Source organism: Schistocerca piceifrons, chromosome 1 (assembly GCF_021461385.2).
Source record: "Schistocerca piceifrons isolate TAMUIC-IGC-003096 chromosome 1, iqSchPice1.1, whole genome shotgun sequence".
In the NCBI taxonomy this organism is placed as follows: Eukaryota; Metazoa; Arthropoda; class Insecta; order Orthoptera; family Acrididae; genus Schistocerca; species Schistocerca piceifrons.
The window spans coordinates 340,516,187-340,530,316 of record NC_060138.1 but is presented as its reverse complement, the minus strand read 5'-3'; positions in this window follow the sequence as shown (position 1 = coordinate 340,530,316).

Sequence of the window (14,130 nt, the reverse complement as noted above, 5' to 3'; positions counted from 1 at the left end):
ATTGTTGTATGTCTGTTAGTAACTGTTCAGTGTTATATTGAGTAGAACGTTGTGTCGCATAGTTTGCGAATTTCGAGATGGCTGAGTTAGAGGAGCAAGGCATCTGCAGCAAATTTTGCGCCAGACTCAGGAAAACCTTTACAGAGATACGGCAAATAAAGCGAGAAACCTACGATGATGAGTGCTTAAGCCGTATTCGGTGTTACGAATGGTTCACACAGTTTAAAATTGGCTGGGTGGAAGTTAAGGATGACCGTCATTCAGGACGCCCTCCGATGTCTACCAACAAGGTTCATGACATGAACGTCAACGAAATTATGCTCACCAATCAAAGACTGCCTGTCCGAGAAATTGCAGAAGAAAATAACATTTCAGTTGGATCATGTCATGAAATCCTGATACTGCATTTTTGAATGCATCGTGTTGCCGCCAAGTTCGCCCCACGGCTCGTGAGTCAAGACCAAAAAGACCGCCTCACAGTCTGTGCATATCTTTTGGATCGCATAAATGAGAACTAGATGTTCCTTAAGAGAATCGTAACTGGTGACGAGACGTGGGTCTAATGTTATGATGTTGAGACCGGGGTTCAATCTTCACAGTGGGTCGGAAAAGGTTCTCCAAGCCCAAAAAAAGCTCGTCAGGTCAGGTCAAATGTTAAAGCCATGCTGATAGTTTTATTTGACTTTGAAGGATTAGTTCATCATGAATTCGTGCCACAGGGACAGATTGTTAATCGATTGTACTTACGGAAAGTGTTGCGACGCCTGCGAAAAAATGTGAGAAGGAAACGGCCTGAAATGTGACGAGACAATTCATGGCTTTTGCGTCACGATAACGCATCCACACATTCATCTCTGTTGGTGAGCGACTATTGCACAAAAAACGAAATCACTGTGCTGCCTTATCCTCCGCCGGCCGAAGTGGCCGTGCGGTTAAAGGCGCTGCAGTCTGGAACCGCAAGACCGCTACGGTCGCAGGTTCGAATCCTGCCTCGGGCATGGATGTTTGTGATGTCCTTAGGTTTAACTAGTTCTAAGTTCTAGGGGACTAATGACCTCAGAAGTTGAGTCCCATAGTGCTCAGAGCCATTTGAGCCATTTTTGAGCCTTATCCTCCGCATTCAGCAGACCTGCCCCTGCAGACTTTATTTATTTCCAAAATTGAAAACCCCGTTGAAAGGACGAAGATTTGCAACGATAGACGAGACAAAAAGGAATTCGCAGACGGCGCTTCGCGCGATCCCGTAGGAGGCGCACCAACAACCATGCGTAGACGGTCAATACCGCGGTTCGATCGCGTCCACGTTGTTACTTTGTGCCAGGAAGGGCTCTCAACATGGGAAGTGTCCAGGCGTCTCAGAGTGAACCAAAGCGATGTTGTTCGGACATGGAGGACATACGGAGAGACAGGAATTGTCAGTGACATGACCTGCTCAGGCTGCCCAAGGGCTACTACTGCAGTGGATAACCGTTACCTTAGGATTATGGCTCGGAGGAACCGTGACAGCAAAGCCACCATGGTGAATAATGCTTTTCGTGCACCACAGGACGTCGTATTACAACTGCGCGCAGTAGGCTGTATGATGCGCAACTTTAGTCCCGACGTCCATGGCGAGGTCCATCTTTGCAACCACGACACCATGCAGCGCGGTACAGATGGGCCCAACAACATGCCGAATGGACCGCTCAGGATTGGCATCACGTTCTCTTCACGGGTGAGTATCGCTTATGCCTTCAACCAGACAATCGTCAGAGACGTGTTTGGAGGTAACCCGGTCAGGCTGAACGCCTTAGGGCTTAGACGAACTGTCTAGCGAGTGCAGCAAGGTGGAGGGTCCCTGCTGTTTTGGGGTGGCATTATGTGGGGGGTGACGTACGCTGCTGGTGGTCACGGAACGGCTGTACGATATGTGAATGCCATCCTCTGACCGATAGTGCAACCATATCGGCAGAATATTGGCGAGGTATCCGTCTTCATGGACGACAATTCGCGCCCCCATCGTGTTCATCTTGTGAATGATTTCCTTCAGGATAACGACATCGCGCGACTAGAGTGGATAGCATGTTCTCCAGACATGAACCCTATCGAACATGCCTAGGATGGATTGAATAGGGCTGTTTATGGACGACGTGAACCACCAACCATTCTGAGGGATCTACGCCGAATCGCCATTGAAGAGTGGGACAATCTGGACCAACAGTGCCTTGATGAACTTGTGGATAGTACGCCACGACGAATACAATCATGTATCAATGCAAGAGGACGTGCTACTGGGTATCAGAGGCACCGATGTGTGCAACAATCTGAACCACCACCTCTAAAGGTGTGTGGCGGTACAACATGCAATGTGTGATTTTCATTAGCAATAAAAAGGGCGGAAATGATGTTTATGTTGATCTCAGTTCCAATTTTCTGTACAGTCTCCGTAACTCTCGGAACCGAGGTGATGCAAAACCTTTTTTATGTGTGTAGTAAAACCTATTGGCATTGGTTTTTGCAAAATCCTTTAACATTTTGTGAACATTGTTGAGTAGCCACACTCCGATGAGAAACGACTCCTGAAACAGCTAAATCTGATTACCACTTATCTATTAGGTTATGGTCACATCAAAATTAAAGCCAAGCTGCTGTTTCGGTTAACAACAATCTTCGTCACATTAATCAGGAATGTTTCATCTCGGCTACTGTGCTTGGGATTTGTTCTTTGGACTGAACAATAATCAGTACTAAACAGTGAAAGGACGATTGCAATTTTCGGTGAAGACTAGATTACAAGATACCGAATTTTACCTAGCTGCCGAGTTTCATCACAGCGATGTGCGAAATGGCAGCTGCAAGTTCCAGATGAACAGTAATAATCCGACGCAGTAATGTTTCATCTTGGCTCATCGTCAAAGGTCCGATTTTTGCTGAAGAATAGATAACAGAACGGAACATTTCGTGTATTTTCTGCATTTCATCTTGCCTTGTCCGAAATGGAAAGTATAACATACTGTAACGTAATTTGCAGAATCAAAACCCTGGAAAGGAACAATATGTTTTGACAGTGCAGTGCAGTAATGTACTGTATATTATGGACAAACTTGTATTCACAATATCAAGCAGGGTTAATAGTGCGAAAGTGAAAGCGAGAAAATCTACGTGAAAAACTGTGAAATTCAAGAGCAAAAGCAAGACACTGTGAACATTATCGCAGCCAAACAAAACAAGATTTCGTTATGAAACTTTTAGGAAAGTGTTATATTGTGATTTTAGGTCTGAAATTGGTTTTTGAACTGTCAAAATCAGTTACTTTTACATGAGCCCATTAACTGTGATGCACACGCGAGTTCCGACAAAGACGCATTTGCTGTTACGTCACACACGCTCGTGGGTCTCGGACATAGACCACACATAACATAGACTGCGCGTGTCCCTATCTCTGCTGTATGAAGTCTTGAAACCAACATCTGAGTCACGTGAGTAGGAGCGGAAAGCCGAGTTCCTGTCATTACGCATTGTATGATGTGGAACTAACAGTTACAGTTTCTCTCTTTTATAGCTGAAATCAAGCACTGATTTCGACAATTCAACGAACTGTAGTACTACTCTTTCACGTGTGGTAATGTAGTTAACTTAATTTCTCCGAAATTCCTAATAATAAAGCAGTGGTTATCGTTTATGCATGTAGTCAAGTTGAAACGCATAGACAGTTATTTTAACAAGCGACAGGATGACTGTTCTTTAGTGAATACTTGTTTTTTTCTTTTTTTGCACTGTGAATTCTTGTAGTTCATCGCTTCCACAGGAATGGAAGACAAAATAACAATTTCGAACACTGCATTAGTTTTCTAATGTGTGTAAATTATTTAGTAAGCTTTTGTAGGAAAGGAAATTCGTTTATGTGCATAATGTCAGGTATTTACACTAAGTAAACACGTATGTTTTCTGACTTTTGCTTAATCAAGTAGAGATACCGAAACGATATCAAGATAGGGAGCTTAATACATTGAAAAATGTTAATTGTACTAGTGTAGTGAGATAGATATTAACGATATGTCGTCTCAAAACCTTAGTCGTTCAGCAAGTTTTACATGGAAGGACCAACATCCATCCTAATTATCAACTTATGGAAATACAAGGGTCATTCAATAATCAAAGAGACAAACTGGTCTGGAGAAAAAAGCGTTTATTTTTACAAAACAATGTTTGTTCTACTTTTCAACATAATACCCTTGAACATTTATGCACTTGTTCCAATGGGCTACAAGCTTTTTTTATTCCGGCTGCAAAGAACTGTTTATTTTGTTGTTTGAATCAATTTCCCACAAACTTTTTCACGTCCTAGTTGTCCTGGAACCTCTTTCCATCTAATGCCTCCTTCAGTGCACCAAACAAATGTAAATCACTAGGTGCTAAATCAGGACTGTAAGGGGGACGAGACAGTACTTACCAGTCCATTTTGTCGATGGTTTCACGGATTAGTTGAACAATATAAGGGCGTACATTGTCTTGCTGGAGAATCATACCTCTCCTCTGAGATCCATGACAACTCTCTCTCATGGCTGGCTTCACCTTGTTTAAAAGCAAATCCGAGTAGTATTGGCTGTTCATTGTACGCTGCTCTTCGAGATAATCACAAAAAACTGGACCTTCAGCATTCAAAAACACTGTGAACATGACTTTTCCTGCTGATGCTTGGTTTATGAATTTTTCCTTCACAGGTGAGATGGTGTGCTTCCACTCCATGCTTTGTCTTTTTGATTCTGGCTCATAATAGTGAACCCAAGTTTCATCACAAATTGAAAATTTGTTGAGGAAGTGCTTATCCTCTCTTTCATAACGTTCCTTTAGCTCTGTGCACACTCTCAACATAGTTTCCTTGTGTAGCCGCGTCAACTCCTTTGGGACCCAAGTTGTACATGTTTTGAAGTGCTTCAGCTTGTTACAGATAATGTTATGAACTGTACCAGTACTAACTTCAACCTTATCAACTATCATTTCCACAGTCACACAGCGGTCAGCATGAGTAATGTCATCAATTCGACTTTCAAACAAGGAAGTTGAAACTGCAACTGGTCGGCCAGAATGGTGTTCGTCAGACACTGAGTTGCGATCATTTTTGAATTGCTCTACCCACTTGTAAAAATTTTCACTATTTGCACAACCTTTACCACAGACTTGAGATGTTACACAGTATATATTCACTGGTTCCTCGCATTCAGCAAATAAAAAACGAATTACAGAACGATGTTCAACTAATGTGGACATTTCAAGTGGACTCGCCATCTTGAAATGTATTTTTTGAGGTTATAACAAAACGATGTTGATACATCAGCTGATCAGGGCTCATGTCAGTGATGTGAACTTAAAGCCATAAAAGTACCAAACTTGCCCTACCAACAGTTATTTCCCAGACCAATTTGTCTCTTTAATTATTGAATGACCCTCTTACCTGTGCAAGATTGTTAACGTAATTCACTTACACATTTAATATTTTCATCACTTTACTTAATCTGTAGGACACAAAACAAGGATAATCTCAGCATATGTGAAGGTCTTTACTTCTGCATTTAGTAAAAAGCACAATGTTTGATCTGTAACAAAAATGTCATACATTGTGCACTATAAATGTGTAATAACAAGCTCAGCTTCGTGCCCCGATTCGTGTGACTAATATGTTGGTTTCAGTAAAATGACGTAATGCACAGTCTATGTTATATAACGGTCCATAGCATCGAGCGCATGGAGCAGACGAGTCAAAGACTAATGTTTAGGGAGATGACTCCACACACTTTTTACAGCAAAACACGCAAGGAAATTGGACAGAGTAGAATGTCGAACTCAACATCTAGTGGCGAAGTCTCGAAAACATTCAGCAATGCAACCTGATCGCAGTCCGGCGGACGATGACGACTGCAACTGCACTAGGTGGCCAACCATCGAATTTCGACCAACAAGCCAAGTAACAGACAGTTCAGTGGGTGTTGCACATGGCTCACAGCAACCAGCTAACATCGCGACTGGCTAGTTGTAAAGAAAAACATGTGACTGCATCAAATCTCAAACATCGAGACTTTTGCTAGCGTCAATGGGTGAGTGAAGGCGATCTGCTGGCACAGTAATAAACTATATTACGCTATCTTCAGCATATAAGTGACTTTATATTAAATTTTGCATTAATGCAGGTAACAGTATATTGCATTTTCAATATTTTTCGAAATATTTCTCTGAAGTATAGTGTGTCAGTATATGGATATTTACATCAATAGGACGATAGGAGCTGCACAGTTTTTAATAACTCTAAATCACAGGTTTATATCTGTTATTAATTTCTGATTTGTGCCTTATTTCAATGTGTTTTGCAAAATTGTGAGTGCTGATATAAATGTTTGATTTTGTTAGGTGTGTTCTTCTTACTGTCGTTCATGGTGAAAGTTATTTTGTCAATTTTGGGTTAAATAGTGTGGAAAAGAAAGGTTTATTTAACTGATTGCTAATTGGGAAGAGTTTTGGATTACCAATGGTCCTTTAATGGTAATTATCAGTGGATTACAATTAGTCAGGATATCGTCTGAACTAGAACAACAGGCTGAAGCTGTAGTAGCTGGGAAAAAGGAAGTGGTGCAAGGAGATAGAAATGATCCAAGAATCAGAAGTTGGGGATTGTCAGTTCAAAACCCATTAGGTCATTCTACCAGGCACCCTGAGACACCAATGAAACCATTGACAGACAACCTGACATTGATAGGGAGTAATCACAAATAGCTTTGGCAGCAATCGCAAAGTTATTATGAGAAAATAAAGAGAAGAGGGCATGAGAAAGAAAAGAAAGTACAGAGAATAAATTAAAAGAAAACATAAACAGACTGCAAGAAGAAGATAAGAGGACAAGAGAAAACAAAGAAATCGTGGTGATATTATGAAAAAGTGAAAAGAAGAGAGCACAGGAAAATAAAGAAACCAAAGAGAATATAGAAAAGACACTACAAGAAAATTTGAAGGAATTCTGGGAACAAATGAAGAGAGACTTTGATGAAAAAGATAGCAAAATGCGCAGAACATGGACGAACTCCACAAAGATCTTTATAGGATCAAAATGTGGCTAACAGGAAAATCTAATGACGGTGTTATGGGAGCTAAGACTGAAATACAAGTAGAGATTCAGGAACCTGAGGAACTTGAACTGGCTATGGATTTGAGGGAAGAAATAGCAACACAAAGGCAGTGTGACGATCAGCAAATCAGGCCAGCGATTAACTATTTACAAGAAGGTATACAGCTGCAGTAGAATAAAACTAAAGAAACTGAAGGGAAGATTAACAATGAAACTTTGATAGTGAAGGAAAGTAATGTCATTGCAATAACAGATAATGATAACATGTACATCCAGTCCAATACAATGCAGGAGAATAAAGTGAAGGAGGCATTCTACCCAGTGATATGGTTAAAATAAATATTCACTATGTCCATTAAAAGTGAATACAAGATCCAGTAAAAAGTAGACAGAATGGAATGTAACATTTTCACATGGGAAGTAAAGAAGAAAGAAGAAGTTAATGATTATTGTCATGTTGAATGGGAGTTTATGAAGAAAGGCTAGTCCAAGGTTTATCAAAATATAACACAAAAGATGTACTATATCGCAAATTTTTTAACATGTATAGGGGTAACCCAGACAACAGAGTAGAATCAAAAGAGGGCATAGGGAACCAGTGACTCTTTTGTTGGTATACCCAAGGGCGACTGATAAGCTCCCAGCTGGGCGAGATTTTATTTGCTGTTTCAAGTTTGATTCCTCTTCCATTATTCTTATCCCTTGACTTAAGAGAATTGTAGGAATTATTAAGTAGATTAAGCAGCGATTGTCCAGATATTTCATTTATGAACAATTTAGTAAAACTTGTGGTACATTATCTCTTACTATTATGAAGTCAGCATTAAGGTAGTAATTGAGATATCAAAGAGTTCATAATTTGTGTATTTGATCAAAATAAGACTGTAAAAACAGTTGTGCCAGAAAGGATATGAGCAAATGGCATAACTGTAGGAACCATGTATTAAAATCTTGAGGAAGGCTAATTAGTATCAATAGAGAATTCTATGTAAACTTGTACATATGTTTCAGGAGTCATGAAAGAGTAGAGGAACAGTAATGAAATAGTTTAAGATAATAGCTGCTGATTACAACAAATAGTAAAAACATGTAAATTGACATATAGATAAGGAGCTACTTGTTTACATGAATAATGTGAAGTGCAGGAATGTTTAGTATGATGAGAATAATAATGGGTAGAGAAATCATGGAGCATGGCGGCATCTTTGTGTATTTATTGAGGTGATTAAGTAGAATTAATAGATGTTGGAGGAGTATATAAGTGAAAGGAGGATGATATTTAATTTTAGAGATGTATATGTAATGGAGATTTATGTGAATTGAGGGGTATACTGAATATGGAATATTAAATATTTTAAGACCTCATGATTGAACACTGTCATTTTTTTCAAATAATTTGTCTTATTAGTTTTTATATGTATTGTAAGCCTTGATGAGAAAAGTAAGGTAGTGACAGAAAGAGAATTACTCAAGAGAAGCAGGGGAATGATGATTTTGTGATATAATTAGCTGTTGACATTAGTAACTCACACTTTTGTATTGTGTTTCAAAAAATACAGCGTTAGCACAATTTAGTGGATAATGTGTACTGATGTTTCTATGTTTCAACTATTAGTCAACATGATAAAAAAATATGTAATATCTTATCTTCAATATTAATACCAACTGTTCAAATACAGAAACGTAATCTGTGCTCTTCTGAAACTATTTCAAGACAATCATATTAGTTATAAATTTATGTCTGAAGGATTTAATAGAAATTAAAGCGCTGTCACTTATCTGTATAATTTGTTGTACTGAAATTATGTTTTGCCAAATATGCTTCACGCTAATATTTTGTTAAAGACAAGAATAGAACATTTGATGAGGTGAAATAGTGCTAATAGTATGGACAATGAAAGCTTTGCTGAAACGATGGCACACCAAAAGGGTAGTTGAACTAGGTTTATTGAAATAGTGATGCTAGGATTAAAGGAAAAAACCTTGATGAAAGGATGGCACACCAAAGGGGTAGCTGAGATAGGTTACACAAGGGTATTTTTGTGCTGCGCTACAGGAAAAGTAACCAGCAATAAATATGTGTCTGATGGCTCACAAAAACTGCTGAAAAGGGTAAGTCTTTATCATTAACTACTATTTCCTAAGGCAGAATTTCTAAGTCATTTGATGTAAAACAAATTTGTGTAAAATATTTACTATTTTTCACTAATATATGTTAAATTTTTGTATTTATGTTTGTAGAGGCAGTGCACTACCGAAATCAAAAGAATTTGTCAGATTATTTGTAATGTCATTGCTTGTTCTTGAGTTTAATGTTATTTACTCGTTTTGTAATCTGTAATAACTTTACTGTTTTTTGCCTACAGCTACAAAGGTGTATTTTAAGGCAGGAATGTAAGTAGTCAAAAATTACTGATTCGTGATATATGATATTCCTGACAAATGTTGTACAAAGGTTTTCTGTTTTCCATATATTCATACATTCACTTCAGCTCCGCTGACTGCATCTTGAAAATTACAGTGAGGATTGTGTGTTGTGACCTTTGTTACAGTGTGTGATATAATACTAAAAATTCTGACCTGTGATGGGAGTAACAGTAATGTGACACAAAAGGCATGTCTAATTCATGCTATGTACAAACAGAATATATAAGTCAAACGGAAAATGTCTTGGCACAGGTTATTGCGAAACCCTTTTTCATTGTGATAAAATTGCTGAGCAGCCGCCCTCTGGTTAAAAAGTACCCTGAAATAGCGAAGTCCGATTAGCACATATCTATTAAATTGCAGTCACATCAAAGATAAATTTTGGTTGCTGTTTCGGTTAATAAGGACTGACATCATATTAACTGGAAGAGTTCATTTTGGTGTGGGACAGTGTGAGGAGGCTAAATTGTCTCATCATCTGTTCATAATTGACTGCAACACGAATCATCGATATTTGATTGATTCCAGAACAGACGTTTATGTACTGCCAGCGACGCTATTAGATAGCAAAAACGTTCAGAAATGGCAACTTTAAGACGTCAACGGTTCCATCACACACATGTAGTTAACATCTACCAAACCTTCATGTAGGGCTTCAAAGAAGATTTCCATGGCCTTGTCTTCTTGCAAACATTCGTCAGCCAATTACTGGTACCGATTTTTTTAGTTATTATGGTCTGTTACTTCAGGGTAAGTCAAAGAAGTTGCATGACTGACAAACTTTAATCACTAGTACATGTTCTGCAGATGTGTCCAATAAGAGATTAGTAGTTTTGATTGATCCAGAGCAGAAATATCGAGACTTTCTAAAGAGATGTCCAAACATTCTCACAGAGAAATCTAATTACGATTTTCCTGAATTTAATGTGCAACACTCACTCACAACTGTCAAACTTCAAGCCAGACCCTCGTCACTAAAAAAATTGTTACCAACAAAACTTGTATTAAGGAAGATGATCAACCTTGGTATATGTCGTCCTTCGAAAAGTATAGTTCTAGTCTTCTTCACCTTGTTCCAAAAAAAAGATGAAACTTGGTGTCCCTATGGAGATTATAAAAAGCCTTAGATCCAGTCACAGTTCCACACTGCTATCCAATATCTCATTTACATGATTTTAACTGCCAACTCTCCAAAAGAAAGATAGTCCTAAAATTGACCTAATTTGAACTTATCATTACATTCCTGTTGCGCAAGATGATGTGCATAAAACAGCTGTGATTATATCATTCGGCTTTTTAGAATTTTTAAAAGTGCCATTTGGTTTTTGCAATGCAATCAGGCATTCCAGCGATTTATTCAAAGAATTTTGAACGATTTGTCTTTGCTTATTCCTATTTATAAGATATTTTCGTTTTTTCAGCATCAGATGAACACACGAGTATAATGCATCTGCAACAACTTCTTCAATGGCTGGCTAAATATCGCCTCAACATTAATGCAGGTAAACACACTTTTCGAGAGAGAGATACCACTTCTGGTTTATCGTTTTTTATCTCAAGGAACTTCATCATTAAAAGAGAAAGCGAAAATGATCGAAGTATTTCCTCATCCAAAAACAGTAGCAGAAGTATGGTGTTCTTTAACAGTGGTGAATTTCTACAGATGCATGTTACCACAAACTGCAGAATCCGACAATCCTTATTTAACTTGTGAAGAATGCACAGAGGAAAGATAAACGTCCTGCCACAAGGACCAACAAATCATTCAAGAACTTAAAAGAAGAACTTTCTTCTGCAACTCAGCTTGCTCGTCCCTCAATAGCTCTTCCCTTGGTTTAGATGGCTGATATTTTGGACTATGCTACAGTGCTTCTTTACACCAGTTGTGAGAAGGAACCCTGGAACCACTTGTGTATATCTGATGTTTGCCACTGACGCGCAACATAGCTCTAGTATCTATGTTGTGAACTGTTGGCACTATATTCAGCAGTCATACATTTTCGATATCTTCTCGAAGGCAAATAATTTGCGGTATTTGCAGACTACAAGATATTAACATTTGCCTTTAAACAGCGCCCAGGGAAAGCAACACCCAGCCAACTGTGCCAACTGCAATTTCACAGTCAGTACACCAGAGAAATATTACACCTTTCTGGAGGAGAGAATTTTCTTGCTAAGACATTCTTAAGAACGTCAGACATCATGTTACCAGCCAGCATTTCATATGAAGATATTGTTAAGGCACAATGCAATGACCCAGAACTGGCCAAAGTGAAGAATTCAGTCTTGTGTTCCGTATCATTTATAACAATATTGTTATCCAATGGGTCAGAGCTACTTAGTGATAATTCCACAGGTAATCTCACCTCATATGTTCCTCCATCCTATCAATGATAAGTCTTCCATACACCACCTGACTTGGGTCATCCTGGTATCAGAGGCACAGTGCTTCATTTGGCCTTCATTGAAATGAGGTGCAAAGCTTTGGGCAAAAACATGTACTTGCTGTTAATGAGCAAAAATTTCAAAACACAATCAGTCTTGTGGAACTTTCAGTGAACTTGATAATCGCTTCTTGCATATCCATTTTGATCTAGTGGGACCATTACCTTGCTCCCAACGCTTTGCCTATCTCTTAACAATGACCAACAAGTTTACACGTTGGTCAGAGGCAGTTTCACTGCAAAACATGATGCCAGCATTCTCCTTTCATCATGGATTCAATGTTTTGCTGTCCCAACAATTGTCACCACCGACAGAGAATGGTAGTTTCATTGCCAATTGTTTACTCACATCACAAGGGCACAAGGTTTACCACATCAAAACCACTGCTTACTATCTAGGAATGAATAGCAAATTTCAACAGTAGCATTGCGACATCAAGGCAGCACTAAGAGCCCAACTTTCAGATGACTCGGTCGACAACTTACCAGCAATTTTAAATGGGTCTCCATGCTTATTTGATTCCACAATATAACACTACCACCGCAGAAATGACTTATGGCATGATGACTAGACCCCCAGCTGATTTATTTGATCCTAGAGCAGTGGAGTGTAATATTCCAAATTTCATTTTCGACTTGAAGCAGCATGTGGCGTCACTTAAACCAATAAATGTTAATCATCATGCTACAACATTCGTTTTGATTCATTCACCCTGAACTTATGATCTCTTCACATGTAATTGTAAAACATAATGCACAGAGGAAACCTTTCCATCCATCATGGACCGTATGTAGTACATAAATTCTCTGAAAAACTTTTTGTTGTTGAAATACGTTATGGTCAAAAGACTATATCCATTCACAGACTCAAACCAGCCTTCCCGCTGAAGAATGTGGATCCCAGAACATCCACATCAACTTCAAGTAAACAAACAACTGCAGTCATCAACCATCCAGTGCCATCAGCCAATCCAGTGAGTTACACGTTCTGGTTGTACAGTGCACTTTCCAAAGAAATACCTCAAGATTGTCGCTGGGTAGGGAGTAGTAGTATGTGGCTGTAATTGATGCCACGAAATATAAACTCAGTGAGAAATAACGCTACACATTGGAGAAGATGGTCTTTGCTTCTGTTTATCATTTTCCATTGCAACATGACTGTAAAAATATATGTGCATTTACTGTAGTGTTGTCTTGTGGTGCTAAATAAATAGTTATTTTCACGAGAACCACAGTACCTATTATCTTCTTTAGGACAACTACTGAACTCTGCTCCTTCACAAAATGCCTTTTGTTTGAGACACAAAATATACTAACGGTAAAAGAATTGTAGCCAAAAAGGAGTTGTGTAACGTAACCAAAAGTTGGTAGTGGTGTTTATACATCTGAAAGATGATTTATATTCACATTTCACATCAGTTGCGTATGAGTGGCGCTAGCAATGCCGCTATGTGGATGCAAATCTGGTTTGTTTTAAATACCCACTGTAAAGATCGTGACTGTTACTTACTTTTGGAATAGGACGTGGTAAGTTGATGTTAGGCAAGAATGCTTTTAGGGCAACAAAGACGCCATTATCAGCACCCCACAGAGTATGACTGAGGTCATGTAATAGGGCAACAAGAAGTTGGGTGTTCCTCATGCGATATTGCAGAAAGACTTGGCAGGAATATAGCCACTGTACATGTTTGTTGGGCGGCAGTTGTCACGAGAATGTGGGGTTCCAAGAAGACCGTGCTCCTAATGGCCATGTGGCATTACTGAGAGGGAAGATCGTCATGTTTGGCATATAGCTCTGGTGCATCACACTGCATCTGCATCAGCAATTTGTGCAGCAGTTGGCATCACAGCGACACAACGAACTGGTAAAAAATGTATTACTTCAAGAACAGCTCCGAGCCAAATGCCCTGTAGCATTCATTCCACTGACCCCAAACCATAGTCATTTGTGACTTCAGTGGCGTCAAGCAAGAGCTCATTGGAGGGTAGGGTGGAGGTCTACTGTGTTTTCTGATGAAACTTGGTTCTGCCTCAGTGTCAGTGCTGGTCACGTGTTGATTAGAAGGAGGCCAGTTCAGAGTCTGCAGCAACCTGTCTGCAAACTAGACACACAGGCTCTACACCTAGAGTTATGCACTGGGATGCGATTTTGTATGACAGCAG